The sequence below is a fragment of the Scyliorhinus torazame genome, chromosome 5 (assembly GCF_047496885.1).
Source record: "Scyliorhinus torazame isolate Kashiwa2021f chromosome 5, sScyTor2.1, whole genome shotgun sequence".
Taxonomy (NCBI): Eukaryota; Metazoa; Chordata; class Chondrichthyes; order Carcharhiniformes; family Scyliorhinidae; genus Scyliorhinus; species Scyliorhinus torazame.
The window spans coordinates 150,930,839-150,947,630 of NC_092711.1; the positions used below are offsets into that span (position 1 = coordinate 150,930,839).

At 49.3% G+C, this 16,792-nt stretch overlaps 1 long non-coding RNA gene across 1 annotated transcript in view; it reads right to left on the reverse strand.

Moving 5' to 3' along the window:
- The window catches only part of LOC140422119 (uncharacterized), a 28,154-nt gene that overhangs the window by 10,789 nt on the left and 573 nt on the right, over window positions 1–16,792 (reverse strand). The window lies entirely within an intron of this gene.

The following is a 16,792-nucleotide window of genomic DNA, read 5'->3' on the forward strand; positions in this document are numbered from 1 at the left end:
TCCCTATACAGTCCCTCCTCCGGTGCTTCCGCATACTGTCTGTCCACCCTCAAAAGTTCTTGCAACAACCGCTCCCGTTCCTTACTCTCCTGCTTCCCTTTATGTGTCCTTGTTGATATCAGCTCCCCCCTAACCACCGCCTTCAACGCCTCCCAGACCACTCCCACCTGAACCTCCCCATTGTCATTGAGTTCCAAGTACTTTTCAATGCATCCCCTCACCCTTAAGCACACCCCCTCATCCACAATTAGTCCCATGTCCATTCTCCAGGGTGGACGCCCTCTTGTTTCCTCCCCTATCTCCAAGTCTACCCAGTGTGGGGCATGATCCGAAATGGCTATAGCCGTATATTCCGTTCCCCTCACCCTCGGGATCAATGCCCTACCCAACACAAAAAAGTCTATGCGTGAATAGACTTTATGGACATAGGAGAAAAACGAGAACTCCTTACTCCTAGGTCTACTGAATCTCCACGGGTCCACCCCTCCCAACTGCTCCATAAAATCCTTAAGCACCTTGGCTGCTGCCGGCCTCCTACCAGTCCTGGACTTCGACCTATCCAGCCTTGGTTCCAACACCGTGTTAAAGTCTCCCCCCATTATCAGCTTTCCGGTCTCTAGGTCTGGGATGCGTCCTAGCATTCGCCTCATAAAATTGGCATCGTCCCAATTCGGGGCATACACGTTTACCAACACCACCATCTCTCCCTGTAATTTGCCACTCACCATCACGTATCTGCCCCCGTTATCCGCCACTATAGTCTTTGCCTCGAACATTACCCGCTTCCCCACTAATATAGCCACCCCCCTGTTTTTCGCATCCAGCCCCGAATGGAACACCTGCCCTACCCATCCTTTGCGCAACCTAACCTGAGCTATCAGTTTCAGGTGCGTTTCCTGTAACATGGCCACATCTGCTTTAAGTTTCTTAAGGTGTGCGAGTACTCGTGCCCTCTTTATCGGCCCGTTAAGCCCCCTCACGTTCCACGTGATCAGCCGAGTTGGGGGGCTTCCCACCCCCCCCCCCCCCCCCCCCCTTGCCGGTTAGCCATCATCTTTTTCCAGCTTCTCGCCCAGTTCCCACGCAGCTGTATTTCTCCCAGACGGTGCCCCCCCACCCATCCTTTCCCGTACCCACTCCCCCCTTTCCCCAGCAGCAGCAACCCAGTAATTCCCCCCTCCCCCCCCCCCCCGCTAGACCCCCCGCTAGCGTAATTACTCCCCCCATGTTGCTCCCAGAAGTCAGCAAACTCTGGCTGACCTCGGCTTCCCCCCGTGATCACGGCTCGCCCCGTGCGGCGCCCCCTCCTTCCTGCTTCTCTATTCCCGCCATGATTATCATAGCGCGGGAACCAAGCCCGCGCCTCTCCCTCGGCCCCGCCTCCCATGGCCAACGCCCCATCTCCTCTCCCTCCCCACCTCCCCCCATCACCACCTGTGGGAGAAAGAAAAGTTACCATACCGCAGGATTAATCATACAATCCCTCTTCGCCCCCCCCCCCACTCGTCCCACCACTTTGTCCAAACGTTCATTTTCGTAGTCCAATCATTCCAATTTTTCTTCGACAATAAAAGTCCACGCTTCATCCGCCGTCTCAAAGTAGTGGTGCCTCCCTTGATATGTGACCCACAGTCTTGCCGGTTGCAGCATTCCAAACTTTATCTTTTTTTTGTGAAGTACCGCTTTGGCCCGATTAAAGCTCGCCCTCCTTCTCGCCACCTCCGCACTCCAATCTTGATAGACGCGGATCACCGCGTTCTCCCATTTACTACACCGAGTTTTCTTCGCCCATCTAAGGACCATTTCTCTATCCTTAAAACGGAGAAATCTCACCACTATGGCTCTGGGAGCTTCTCCTGCTCTCGATCCTCGCACCATAACTCGGTATGCTCCCTCCACCTCCAACGGACCCGTCGGGGCCTCCACTCCCATTAACGAGTGCAGCATCGTGCTCACATATGCCCCGACGTCCGCCCCCTCCACACCTTCAGGAAGGCCAAGAATCCTCAAGTTGTTCCTCCTTGCGTTATTTTCCAGTGCCTCCAACCTCTCCACAGATCGTTTCTGGTGTGCCTCCTGTATCTCCGACTTCACCACCAGGCCCTGTATATCGTTTTCATTCTCTGCTGCTTTCGCCTTCACGACCCGAAGCTCCTGCTCCTGGGTCTTTTGTTCCTCTTTCAGCCCTTCAATCGCCTGTAATATCGGGGCCAACAACTCTTTCTTCATTTCCTTTTTTATCTCCTCCACGCAGCGTTTCAAAAACTCTTGTTGTTCAGGGCCCCATATGAAACTGCCACCTTCCGACGCCATCTTGGTTTCTGCTTGCCTTCCTTGCCGTTGTTCCAAAGGATCCGCTGCAATCCGGCCACTTTCCTCTCCTTTTTCCATCCATGTCCAGGGGGAACACCCTTCTGGTTTACCGCACGGTGTTTTCAGCCGTTAAAATTGCCGTTGGGGCTCCTATCAAGAGCCCAAAAGTCCGTTTCACAGGGAGCTGCCGAAACGTGCGACTCAGCTGGTCATCGCCGCACCCGGAAGCCACAGTGTGACTGTTCTCAGTGTGCTCCCACTTCTGAACACTTGTGCCCCTCCCTCTGTCAGATCTGGACAAGCTGCCTCCTGTCCTAATGACCAAGTCTCTCTAACACACTGCTGCTGCCTCACAGAGCCAAGGACCCGGGTTCGATCCCGGCCCCGGGTCATTACCTGTGTGGGGTTTGCACATTCTCCCCGTGTCAGTGTGGGTCTCATCCCCACAACTAAAAGCTGTGCAGGGCAGGTGGATTGGCCGCGCTCAGTTGCCTCTTTATTGGATTTTTTAAAATGTCTCTCTAACATTCTCCAACCCCTGATTCTATCCTCAGCTCTTGCAACCCTCCCCATAACTGTAACTTGATACAGAGCCAACGATCCTCAACAACTGTGTCAGCTTCTTCAGCCGTTATTACACTCCCTGGGCGGAATTCTCCATAGCTGACACCAAAATTGGGATCGGCTACAGGGTGGAGAATGGCTTCCGACGCCGGAGTCGGGACAGGCGCCGGTTTGATGCCAGGTCACGATGCTCTGCCCCCTCCAAATTGGCGTCATTGGGACGCGTGGCACACACAGTCACAAGGCCGTTGCCACATCATCAGCCGGCCCACCCGCGATGATCCGTCTCCGATGGGCCCAGTTCCAAACGGCACGGGCCACGTGTGGTCCCAGCGGTCGTGAACCTGGTGTGCCGGCTGCGAACAGTGTCCTGCGCCGCCACATTGGGCCAGGATCCGTGCCACTGGCCGGGGGCGTCTGCTAGGGCTGGAGGGAGTGGTGGGGGGTGGCCAGGGGGTGGGCTGTGGGGTTGAGGTGGGTGGGTATGCAGTCCAGCACGGCCGGCGGCATGTTTTCCAGCACGCCCGGTGCAGCTTGTCAGCCCTGTGCATTCGCGGCCCGGGACCCGGCCATTCTCCAGCCGGTTTCTGCACGATCCATGGGTGCTCCACGTGACGCTGGTGCTAGCCTCTCCCCGGGACCGGAATCGTTGAGGGGTTCGTGCCAATTTTCCCATCGTCAAAAATCCGCAGATCCTCCGTTGGCACCGGCACTTAGCCTCAGGAATGGAGAACTCCGCCCCCTATCTCTATTACCACCTCCAGACCATCGATCTCTGTTCCCAACTCCAACCACTACAACCCTCCCAATCAATTAACATTTTCACCCCTTGATCCCTCCATTTCTCTTTAAGATTCTCCAAACCTACGGCCCTTCTGATCTGCGTTTGTCATTCAGAGGCTACAACCTATATCCTCCAACTCCTACAACCCTTCCTAGCTCTGTAAAATCCGTCAATCCCTATAACTGTCTCTATTTCTGTAATCTCATTCATAGACTATAACCCTCTCTATCTTTGTAATATTCTGCACCTCCTACAACCGGTACAACATCTGCAATACTGTAAGAACACCCCCAGTTTTAAGCTCTTCCTGCTTTGTGTATTCTCTTGTAGCTCTCCTCTGAGATAGCACATCCTATCTCAGCAATCTCCTTCAGATCCTATAACCCTACAGTCCCGACAACCCTACCTACCTCTGTAATCTTCTCCAGCCCCTCCAACCTTCCCTACCTCCCGTAAAATCGTCTAATTCCCCACAATGCACACAGTGCTGTAATCTTCCCCAGCCTCTAAAAATACTCACTATTGTTGTATCTCCTCAATTGCTTTCAAATCCCCAACAGCCATAAACCCCTCTCCATCCCAGTAACTGTCTTCGGTCTCTTAATACCGCCCAATGTCTGTAACCTTCTTGTCAAGCGCCCAGTATTTCATCCTTTATACTCCGTGCATGGTTTGGGTCCTGTTAGGCGGCCTTAAGGGCTCACGGAGTTGGGGGCAAGATGGTTAGAGGATTGGTTAGAATAGTAATCAGAAACTGGGCATGTGGAGAGCATTTCCAAGTTGGCAGACAGGAAATGTTCCGTACCACAAGAATCTGCTGGGTCTCGGCTATTTACATTTATATTATTACTGAGAAAAAGAGACAGAGTAACGTATGTGTGATAAACCTCACGAGGACCACGGGGGATCGCTGATTGATCTCCCCATGGGATTTGTAGAATACAAGTTCCCGTGGTGAGTGGGCGGAGGCTGGCCCCACTGGGGTTCATTCAGATCTTTAAATGTAGCCCCCAGAACCAGACCGACAGTTGCCGATAGTCCAGGGCTGGGATGTTTGTTTTGTGCTGTGATAGCGGTTTTATTTTCAGTTTAAAATGAACCCGTTTGGCCTTTCACTCCGCTCATCCTGTAATTATTACAATGTGCAAGTTTTCTGATGATACAAAGCTCAGTGGAAAGGTAAGCTGTGGGTGGGTATGGAAACTGCAAAGAGACATGGACAGGTAAATGGAGTGGGCAACAAGATAGCAGATGGAGTATCATTTAGGAAAGTGTGAAGTTATTTACTTTGGTTGTCAGAAAAGAACAGTAATATATTTGTGAAGAGATGAGAAATTTGTATGTTTTGATGTTCATTGGGACTGGGGAATGCTGGGACAAGGAACACAGAAAGTTAGCGTGAAAATACAGCAAACAATTCGAAAGGTAAATGGCATGTTGGCCTTTGTTGCAAGGGAATTGGAGTTCAGGAATAAAGATGTGCAGGACTTTTATAGATCACATCTGGAGTACTGGGTGCAGTATTAGATTGCACATTTAAGAAAGTGTGTATTTGCATTGGAGACCATAATCATCCAATCACATCGTTGATACAACACAGAAGACGGCTATTTGGCCCATCATGTCAGTACTATCTCTCAGAATGGACATTTCAATTAATGCCATTCTCCTGCCTTCTCCCCATAACTTGGCAAATTGCTGCTTTTCAAATAACAATCCTTTTGATTGCATCGTTTGAACCTGCATCACCACATTCTCAGACAATGCATTTTAGACCTACTCTCTGCGGAGATGTTCTCATTATACTTGAATCTTGTAAAACTGTGAACCCTGTGCTATCTAAGTGAATTTTACTTCGATTCACTGAGGGTGGTGTGAATCTTATGGATTTTCTCATTATACTTAGCTCACCAACAAAGTGTCAGTAAATTGGTCCTTGTGATGCGGGTCTGAGTGTGTATTGGGCCTATATTGGGCAGATGATACTAAGCTAAGGAGAATAGTGAATTGTGAGGATGACGCTGAGCGACTTCAGAGGGACATTGATAAGTTGGCCAAATGGGCAGACACCTGGCAGTAGAACTTCAATGCAGTAAAATGTGAGGTAATGCATTTTGGTTGAAGAAACATGGGGAGACAATATAAGCTCAATGGTACAACTTTGAGGGGAGTGCAGGAGCAGAGGGACCTTGGGGTTAGAACATAGAACATAGGAAAATACAGCACAGAACAGGCCCTTCGGCCCACGATATTGTGCTGAACTTTTGTCCTAGGTTAAGAACAAATTAATCTACATCCCCTCATTCTACCGTAATCCATGTACCTATCCAGCAGCCGTTTGAAGGTCCCTAAAGTTTCCGACTCAACTACTTCCACAGGCAATGCATTCCATGCCCCCACTACTCTCTGGGTAAAGAACTTCCTCTGACATCCCCCCTATATCTTCCACCATTCAGCTTAAATTTATGTCCCCTTGTAATGGTTTGTTCCACCTGGGGAAAAAGTCTCTGACTGTCGACTCTGTCTATTCCCCTGATCATAGAATCATAGAATCATAGAAGTTTACAGCATGGAAACAGGCCCTTCGGCCCAACCAGTCCATGCCGCCCAGTTTTTACCATTAAGCTAGTCCCAGTTGCCCGCACTTGGCCCATAACCCTCTATACCCATCTTACCCATGTAACTATCTAAATGTTTTTTAAAAGACACAATTGTACCCGCCTCTACTACTACCTCTGGCAGCCCATTCCAGACACTCACTACCCTCTGAGTGAAGAAATTGCCCCTCTGGGCCCTTCTGAATCTCTCCCCTCTCACCTTAAACCTATGCCCTCTAGTTTTAGACTCCCCTACCTTTGGGAAAAGATGTTGACTATCTACCTTATCTATGCCCCTCATTATTTTATAGACCTCTATAAGATCACTCCTAAGCCTCCTACGCTCCAAGGAAAAAGTCCCAGTCTATCCAGCCTCTCCTTATAACTCAAACCATCAAGTCCCGGCAACATCCTAGTAAATCTTTTCAGCACTCTTTCCAGTTTAATAATATCCTTCCTATAATAGGGTGACCAGAACTGCACACAGTATTCCAAGTGTGGCCGTACCAATGTCTTGTACAACTTCAACAAGACGTCCCAACTCCTGTATTCAATGTTCTGACCAATGAAACCAAGCATGCCGAATGCCTTCTTCACCACCCTGTCCACCTGCGACTCCACCTTCAAGGAGCTATGAACCTGTACTCCTAGATCTCTTTGTTCTATAACTCTCCCCAACGCCATACCATTAACTGAGTAGGTCCTGGCCTGATTCGATCTGCCAAAATGCATCACCTCACATTTATCTAAATTAAACTCCATAATTCTTATAAACCTCTATCAAGTCGTCCCTCATCTTTCTCCGTTCTAATGAGAAAAGGCCTAACACCCTCAACCTTTCCTCGTAACACCTACTCTCCATTCCAGGCAACATCCTGGTAAATCTCCTTTGCACCTTTTCCAAAGCTTCCACATCCCTCCTAAAATGAGGTGACCAGAACTGCACACAGTACTCCAAATGTGGCCTTACCAACGTTTTGTACAGCTGCATCATCATCTCACGGCTTTTAAATTCAATCCCTCTGCTAATGAACACTAGCACATCATAGGCCTTCTTCACAGCTCTATCCACTTGAGTGGCAACTTTCAAAGATCTATGACCATAGACCCCAAGATCTCTCTGCTCCTCCGCATTGCCAAGAACCCTACCATTAACCCTGTATTCCGCATTCATATTTGTCCTTCCAAAATGGACAACCTCACACTTTTCAGGGTTAAACTCCATCTGCCACTTCTCAGCCCAGCTCTGCATCTTATCTATGTCTCTTTGCAGCCGACAACAGCCCTCCTCACTATCCACAACTCCACCAATTTTCGTATCGTCTGCAAATTTACTGACCCACCCTTCAACTCCCTCATCCAAGTAATTAATGAAAATCACAAACAGCAGAGGACCCAAAACTGATCCCTGCGGTACGCCACTGGTAACTGGGCTCCAGGCTGAATATTTGCCATCCACCACCACTCTCTGACTTCTATCAGTTAACCAGTTTGTTATCCAACTGGCCAAATTTCCCACTATCCCATGCCTCCTTACTTTCTGCATAAGCCTCCCATGGGGAACCTTATCAAATGCCTTATAAAATCCACGTACACTACATCCACTGCTTTATCTTCATCCACGTTCTTGGTCACCTTCTCAAAGAATTCAATAAGACTTGTGAGGCAAGACCTACCCCTCACAAATCCGTGCTGACTATCCCTAATGAAGCAGTGTCCAGATGCTCAGAAATCCTATCCCTCCATACCCTTTCCATTACTTTGCCTACCGTCGAAGTACGACTAACTGGCCTGTAATTCCCAGGGTTATCCCTATTCCCTTTTTTGAACGGGCACGACATTCGCCACTCTCCAATCCCCTGGTACCGCCCCTGTTGACAGTGAGGACGAAAAAATCATTGCCAACGGCTCTGCAATTTCATCTCTTGCTTCCCATAGAATCCTTGGATATATCCCGTCAGGCCCGGGGGACTTGTCTATCCTCAAGTTTTTCAAAATGCCCAACACAACTTCCTTCCTAACAAGTATCTCCTCTCCAACAATATGGCCCCTCTCATTTGTAAATACTGAAGAAAAGTACTCGTTCAAGACCTCTCCTATCTCTTCAGACTCCATACACAATCTCCCGCTACTGTCCTTGATCGGACCTACCCTCGCTCTAGTCATTCTCATATTTCTCACATATGTGTAAAAGGCCTTGGGGTTTTCCTTGATCCTACCCACCAAAGATTTTTCATGCCCTCTCTTAGCTCTCCTAATCCCTTTCTTCAGTTCTCTCCTGGCTATCTTGTATCCTTCCAGCACCCTGTCTGAACCTTGTTTCCTTAGCCTTACATAAGTATCCTTCTTCCTCTTAACAAGACATTCAACCTCTCTTGTCAACCATGGTTCCCTCACTCGACTATCTCTTCCCTGCCTGACAGGGACATACATATCAAGGACACGTAGTATCTGTTCCTTGAACAAGTTCCACATTTCAATTGTGTGCTTCCCTGACAGCCCATGTTCCCAACTTATGCACTTCAGTTCTTGTTTGACAGCATCGTATTTACCCTTCCCACAATTGTAAACCTTGCCCTGTTGCACACACCTATCCCTCTCCATTATTAAAGTGAAAGTCACAGAATTGTGGCTACTATCGCCAAAATGCTCCCCCACTAACAAATCTATCACTTGCCCTGGTTCATTACAAAGTACCAAATCCAATATGGCCTCTCCTCTGGTCGGACAATCTACATACTGTGTGAGAAAAGCTTCCTGGACACACTGCATAATCACCACCCCATCCAAACTATTTGATCTAAAGAGTTTCCACTCAATTTTTTGGAAGTTGAAGTCACCCATGACTACTACCCTGTGACTTCTGCATCTTTCCAAAATCTGTTTCCCAATCTGTTCCTCCACATCTCTGCTGCTATTGGGGGGCTATAGAAAACTCCCAACAAGGTGACTGCTCCTTTCCTATTTCTGACTTCAACCCATACTACCTCAGTAGGCAGATCCTCCTCCAACTGCCTTTCTGCAGCTGTTATACTATCTCTAATTAACAATGCCATCCCCCTAATCTTATTGAAACATCTATAACCAGGAACCTCCAACAACCATATCTGCCCCTCTTCTATCCAGGTTTCCGTGATGGCCACCACATCGTAGTCCCAAGTACCGATCCATGCCTTAAGTTCACCCACCTTATTCCTGATGCTCCTTGCATTGAAGTATACACACTTCAACCCATCTCCGTGCCTGCAAGTACTCTCCTTTGTCAGTGTTACCTTCCCCACTGCCTCACTACATGCTTTGGCGTCCTGAACATCGGCTACCTTAGTTGCTGGACTACAAATCCGGTTCCCATTCCCCTGCCAAATTAGTTTAAACCCTCCTGAAGAGTACTAGAAAACCTCCATCCCAGGATATTGGTGCCCCTCTGGTTCAGATGCAACCCGTCCTGCTTGTACAGGTCCCACCTTCCCCAGAATGTACTCCAATTATCCAAATACCTGAAGCCCTCCCTCCTACACCATTCCTGCAGCCACGTGTTCAACTGCACTCTCTCCCTATTCCTAGCCTCGCTATCACGTGGCACCGGCAACAAACCAGAGATGACAACTCTGTCTGTCCTGGCTTTTAACTTCCAGTCTAACTCCCTAAACTCGTTTGTTACATCCACACCCCTTTTCCTACCTTCGTCGTTGGTACCAATGTGCACCACGACTTCTGGCTGGTCCCCCTCCCCCTTAAGGATCCTGAAGGCACGATCCGAGACGTCATGGACCCTGGCACCCGGGAGGCAACAAACCATCCGAGAGTCTCTCCCGTGCCCACAGAACCACCTGTCTGTACCTCTAACTATTGAGTCCCCTATAACTACTGCTCTCCTAATATCTCCCCTTCCCTTCTGAGCCCCAGAACCGGACCTCGTGCCAGAGACCCGGTCACTGCAGCCTACCCCTGCTAGGTAATTTCCCCCCAACTGTACCCAAAGCGGTATACTTATTGTTGAGAGGAACGACCACAGGGGATCCCTGCACTGACTGCTTCCTCCTCTTCCCACCTCGAACTGTTACCCAGCTACCTTTGTTCTCAGGTGTAACTATGTCCCTGTTGCTTCTATCTATCATCCCCTCAGCTTCCCGAATGACCCGCAGTTCATCCAGCTCCAGTTCCCTAACACTGGTCTGTGAGGAGCTGGAGATGGCTGCACTTCCCGCAGGTGAAGTCAGCAAGGACACCGGTGGTCTCCCTTACCTCGGACATTCTGCAGGAGGAACATTCCACTGCCCTCGCTGCTATCAACTCTACTTAGTCTCCCAGTAAAAATGAAAGAAAAAATAGCTTACCTGCTCACAGCACTGAGTCTTTTTTTTTAGGTTAGAGGAGGCGGGAGGGTGGGAGACACTACACGTGTAGTGTCTCTGGTTTCCTCACCTTTCAAATTTATTGGGTAATACAACCTTCCCAGGTCTCCCCACGGCCGACTTCCGGTTTCCTGCTCCGAAAAAGTAAGTTAAAAATCAAAAACACAGCTTAGCTTCCAGCTCTCCCCTCCAAAAATCGCTCCCCTCTCTGCCCGCTCTGCTGGAAGAATGAGCTTCCAGCTCATTCAAGTCCATAATTCTCTGAAGGTGGCAAGGCAGGTTGAAACAGGTGTTAAGAAGGCTTATAGCTGGTGCGGCGCATGGGCTAGAGGCGGGCCCAAGAAAGGGAATGGCTGACCAGCGGGGGGCCTTTGCCCCTTTGTGGGGGGGGGGGGGGGGGCCCTTTGCCCCCCAACTAGGCTGGTCACCTGGAATGTCCAGGGGCTAAATGGGCCGGTAAAGAGGGCACGTGTGTTTGCGCACCTGAGGAGACTGAAGGTGGACGTGGTGATGCTGCAGGAGACACATCTTAAAGTAGTGGATCAGGTCAGGTTGAGGAAAGGTTGGGTTATCAGGTTTTCCACTCGGGGCTGGATTCAAAGACAAGAGGGGCTGCGATTCTGATTAACAAGCGGGTGGCATTTGAGGTGGGGAGGATAGTCTCGGATGTGGGAGGCCGATATATCATGGTTAGTGGCAAGCTGCACGGGATGAAGGTAGTGCTGGTCAACGTATACGCGCCACATTGGGACGATGGGGATTTTATAAAGAGGGTGCTGGGGAAGATTCCAGACCTGGAATCGCACAGGCTGATTATGGGTGGGGATTTCAACACGGTTATTGATCCAGGCCTGGATCGGTCATGCTCGAGAACGGGCAAGGTGCCAGCAATGGCAAAGGAGCTGAAAGGGTTCATGGAGCAGATAGGGGGTGGGGGGGGGGGGGGGGATCCATGGAGATTTAGGCAGCCAAGGGCCAAGGAATTTTCTTTTTTCTCCCACGTACACAGGGTGTACTCCCGAATAGATTTCTTTGTTGTGGGCAGGGCTCTGATGGCGGGGGTGGTGGACACGGGTTATTCAGCGATTACGATCTCGGACCATGCTCCGCACTGGATGGACAGGTCACTATGGATAGCAAGCAGCACCCGCAATGGAGGTTGGATGTGGGGCTGTTGCTGTGCGAGAGGTTGAGGAAGTGCATGCTGAACTACCTGCAGGTAAACGACACGGGGGAGGTCTCAGCAGCGGTGGTCTGGGAAGCGCTGAAGGCAGTGGTGAGCTGATCTCGATCCGGGCTCACAGGGACAGGACGGATAGGGCAGAAACGGACCGACTGGTAAAAGAGATTCTGCGAGTGGATAGGAGGCATGCGGAGGCTCCAGAGGTAGGGTTGTTAAGGGAACGCCGGAGGCTGCAGGCGGAATTTGGTTTGTTCACCACAGGAAGGGCAGTGGAGCAGCTCAGAAAGGCGAAGGGGGCGATTTATGAGCACAGGGAGAAGGCCAGTAGGATGCTTGCACAGCAGCTCAGAAAGAGAGAGGCAGCTAGGGAAATAGGGAAAGTTGTTGACGGGGATGGGAACTCGGGGACTCGGCAGGAGTGAGCAAGACCTTTTGTGACTTTTATAGTAGGTTGTATAGGTCGGAACCCCCTGCGGGGCCGGATGGGATGAGGCACTTTTTGGATGGGTTGACTTCCCCGAAGGTGGATGGGGAGCTGGTAGAAGGGCTGGGGGCCCCGATCAGGCTGGAGGAGATAGTGGAGTGTTTGAAGGGCATGCTGTCGGGTAAGGCCCCGAGACCGGATGGGTACCCAATCGAGTTCTATAAAACGTTCTCCAGAATATTGGGGTCTGTACTGTTGAAGGTCTTTAATGAGGCCAAGGAAAGAGGGGTTTTACCCCAGACAATGTCACAGGCCATGATCTCGCTCATTCTGAAAAGGGACAAAGACCGGAGCTGTGTGATTCTTATAGGCCAATAGCCTTGCTGAACGTGGATGCCAAACTTCTGGCCTCTAGGATTGAGGACTGTGTACCGGACGTTATAGGGGAGGACCAGACAGGGATCGTTAAGGGTAGACAGCTGGGGGCCAAAGTAAGAAGGTTGCTAAACGTGATCATGATGCCCCTGGAAGGTAGGGAAGTTGAAGTGGTGGTTGCGATGGACGCGGAAAATGCCTTCGACCGGGTCGAGTGGGATTACTTATGGGAGGTGCTGGAGCGGTTCGGGTTTGGAAGGGGCTTTGTTGACTGGGTTAGATTGCTGTACCAGGCTCCGGTAGCTCGTGTATGGACAAACAGGACGACTTCAGAATATTTCAGGCTACACCGGGGGAAGAGACCGGGATGTCCCCTCTCCCCACTGCTGTTTGCGCTGCCGATAGAGCCGCTGGCAATTGCTCTGAGGGCCTCAAGGGGCTGGAAGGGGTTGGTCCGGGGTGGGTGGAGCACAGAGCCTCGCTGTATGCGGATGACCTACTGATGTATGTCTCAGACCCAATGGAGGGGATGGGGGAAATTATGGGAATCTTAGGGGAATTCGGCCGGTTTTCGGGGTACAAGCTAATATGGGAAAGAGCGAGTTGTTTGTGGTTCAGGCGAGAGGTCAGGAGAGGCGACTGGGGGAACTGACGTTTAGAGTGGTAGGGGACAGTTTTAGGTACTTGGGTATTCAGGTGGCGAGGGATTGGGACAGGCTACACAAATTGAACCTGGCCCAGTGGGTGGACCAGATGAAGGAGGATTTCCGAAGATGGGACACGCTCCCGTTGTCTCTGGTGGTCGGTCAAAATGATGGTCCTCCCGAAGTTCCTTTTCGTTTTCCAGTGCCTCCCCATCTTCATCCCGCGGTCCTTTTTTAAGTGGATCAATATGATTATGGTGGGCTTTGTGCGGGGGTGGCAAGCCGCCGCGGGTGAAGAGGGCAATGCTCGAGCGGAGTCGGGTGATGGTGGGCTGGCGCTGCCGAATTTCAGCAATTACTACTGGGTGACTAACATAGCCATGGTTCGGAGGTGGTAGGTGGGGGGGGGGGGGTGAGCCGGCATGGGTGCGCATGGAGGCGGCTTCATGTAAGGGCACAAGTTTAGGGGCATTGGTGACGGCACCGCTGCCGTTCCCGCCGGCGCGGTACTCCACCAGTCCAGCGGTGGTGGCAGCCCTGAGAGTCTGGGGGCAGTGGAGGAGACATGTGGGAGCAGAGGGGGCATCGGTGTGATCCCCAATCTGCAACAACCATCGGTTTGCCCCGGGGAGGATGGACGCGGGGTTCTGAATTTGGTGGAGAGCGGGGATTGAGAGGATGGGTGACTGGTTCTTGGAAGGTAGCTTCCCAAGTATGAGGGCGCTGGAGGAGAAGTTTGCATTGGCTGGGGGAAATGAATTCCGATATTTACAGATACGGGACATTTTGCGGAAGCAGGTACCAACCTTCCCACTCCTGCCGCTAAGGGGGATTCAGGATCGGGTGGTCTCTAGAGGATGGATAGGGGAGGGGAGCGTCTCGGACATATATAGAGAGCTTATGGGTTCGGAGGAGACGCAAACCGAGGAGCTGAAGCAAAAGTGGGAGGAGGAGCTAGGGGGAGAGATAGAGGAGGGCCTCTGGGTGGACGCGTTAGGAAGGGTCAATACTACTGCAACGTGTGCCAGGCTCAGCCTTATCCAATTTAAGGTTGTTCACCGGGCTCACAGGACAGCAGCCCGGATGGGGTGGAGGACAGGTGTGCGGAATGCGCGGGGGGTGGGGGGGGGGGGGCAGCGAATTATGTCCATATGTTCTGGGCATGTCCAAAACTAAGTGAATTTTGGCTGGGGTTTGCCGATGCCATGTCCACAGTATTAAATATGAGGGTGGCAATGAGTACGGAGGTGGCGATTTTTGGGGTGTCGCTGGATCCGGGAATCCAGGGGGAGAGAGAGGCGGATGTTCTGGCCTTTGCTTCCCTGGTAGTCCGGAGGCGGATATTGTTGGCATGGAGGGACTCAAAGCCCCCGAAATCGGAGACCTGGCTTTCGGACATGGCTGGCTTCCTCTGACTGGAGAAAATTAAGTTCGCCATGAGAGGGTCTCTGCTGGTGTTCGCCCGGAGGTGGCAACCATTCATCGACTTCCTCGCAGAGAACTAATCGTCAGCAGAAAGGGTGGGGAGGGGGTTAGGTTCGCGTAGGTTCGGGGGGTAAGTAATGGCAAGACCTGTGGGAGAGGAAGGTGGAATTTGCACCATGTTTATATTTTTCTTGTTATGTATATTGTTGATTTTGTTGTTGTTGAAATGCAAAAAAAAAACCTCAATTAAACGTTTGTAAAAAAAAAAGTTTTTTTTAAACTTTGTATTGGATGTGAGTTGTCAAGTCTTTGACATCTTCTGGAATATGCGCAAAAGCTTCTTGAAAGGGTTAATTTTCCTGCAGAAACAAAAATGGGCGTATAATGGGTGGATACCTTGGAATTATGCCATTTGCATCTCAACGTTTTTTAAAAATGTCACTCAAATGGACTGGGAGTAAAAGTTGGATTGCTGCCAAATTCCCTTATCAAGTGTCTTCGAACAATGTGTTCTCTCCATGGATTTGTTTTTAATCAGAGTTACTTTCCTTAAAAACACCTTACACATTGTCTGAAGTTTTAATTTTCAAGCTAATTTTAAACATTTATTCTAAAATATCAAACACAATTTATTGAACATATGACTGAACCAATCTTGCGCTGAATGAACTTGGTTTTCTGTATATCAATTCATTGATTCTGTTAAAGGGAGTACTGCTAACAAGATTTGTTAATTTCCTAAAATTAACAAAGCAACATTCAAAATAATGACAGTTTTCTCAAGTTAACAGTTCTTGGCAACTTTTACGATACGTGACTTGGGGCGTATCCCTGTAGCCAGGGGGCGGGCCTTCATCATAGGAGACCAGTTTGTAATCATGAAATCTGAAACTCGCAAAATGGCCGTCTTCAACACGAGAAAGGAATTTCATATCTCTTATGGACAGATTTGTCGGTAACGGAGGAGGAGAGGCGGTTTCTGACTGAGGTCTGGGTAGGATCAAGTTTAAAGCTGCAGACAGTTCTGGTTTTAAACCAGTGACAAAATGGGTTTTTGATAGATCTTTTAAATGGTTTACAACCTAGGTTGTTGTCTTTATCACTTCATCTCCAAGTTGTTTGGTGCTTAATGGGTTAAGTTGTATTACACTTTGTTTGCCATGAGGCTCGTTGCTTAACCGAATAGGCTTTTCTTGTTTAAACATCTCACAGTCTATTAAAGCTGCCATGAGAAGCTTTTGGATTGGTGCCAGCAGCATTTTGTGGTCGGTCTCAAGAGTAAGAATTAGGTTTGTTCTGTGGTAAAAGTGTCCTTGACAGATAGTTCATTTTGCCAGACTCTCCCTGTGGAACTTCGATCAGTGTATTCATTGTTTTCATGTCAGTAGCAGCTTGCAATAATATAGGATTTGGTTTAGATATCACTGGTATATCTTGGGCCTTAGTTAAAATCATTTCAACTCTTCCCGTTGGTGTCGCTGTTTGCTTTGGAGAGTTCAGCTGATTTATTAAAGACAGATTTGAAGGCTTTTGAGCTGTTAATTTGTCTGTCAGTAATTTGTTCTGACATTTCATGGTGTCCTTGTCATTTTCCAACATACATTTTTCCTCAAATAACTGGCAATTTTGACTTTTAAGACCATCATTTTCTGATATTAACTGTTGAAGTTTGGATTCTGAGTCAGTATCTTTCTTTTGGAGTTCATCAATTTGAAATGATTGTTGTTGAACTTTAAAGGTTTCATTTTCCAATAATGTTTTAATCTGATCACATTGTTCAAGTTTAGATTTTGCATCGCGTAATTCTTCAACAACTGCTGCTAGTTGGTCTTTAGTGAACTTAAGGTCATGATCGAATTTAGCTTTTGCGATTGTCTCTTGATGTTTTTGGAGTTGTGCCATTACTGCAAAAGACCATTTCATACGTTTTCCTCCATTTAAACGTGTGGTTTTTCCCCATGCCTTCTTGATATTATCAAGGGACCACTGTCCTATGGGGATATCATATTTTGATTCAATCTTTCTTGCAACTTCAGACAGTCCATATTATCGACAAATCAAAGATCTAAGATCACCCAATATATCATCAATAGAGACATCCGGTACAGCGCGACCTCCCTTGGACATT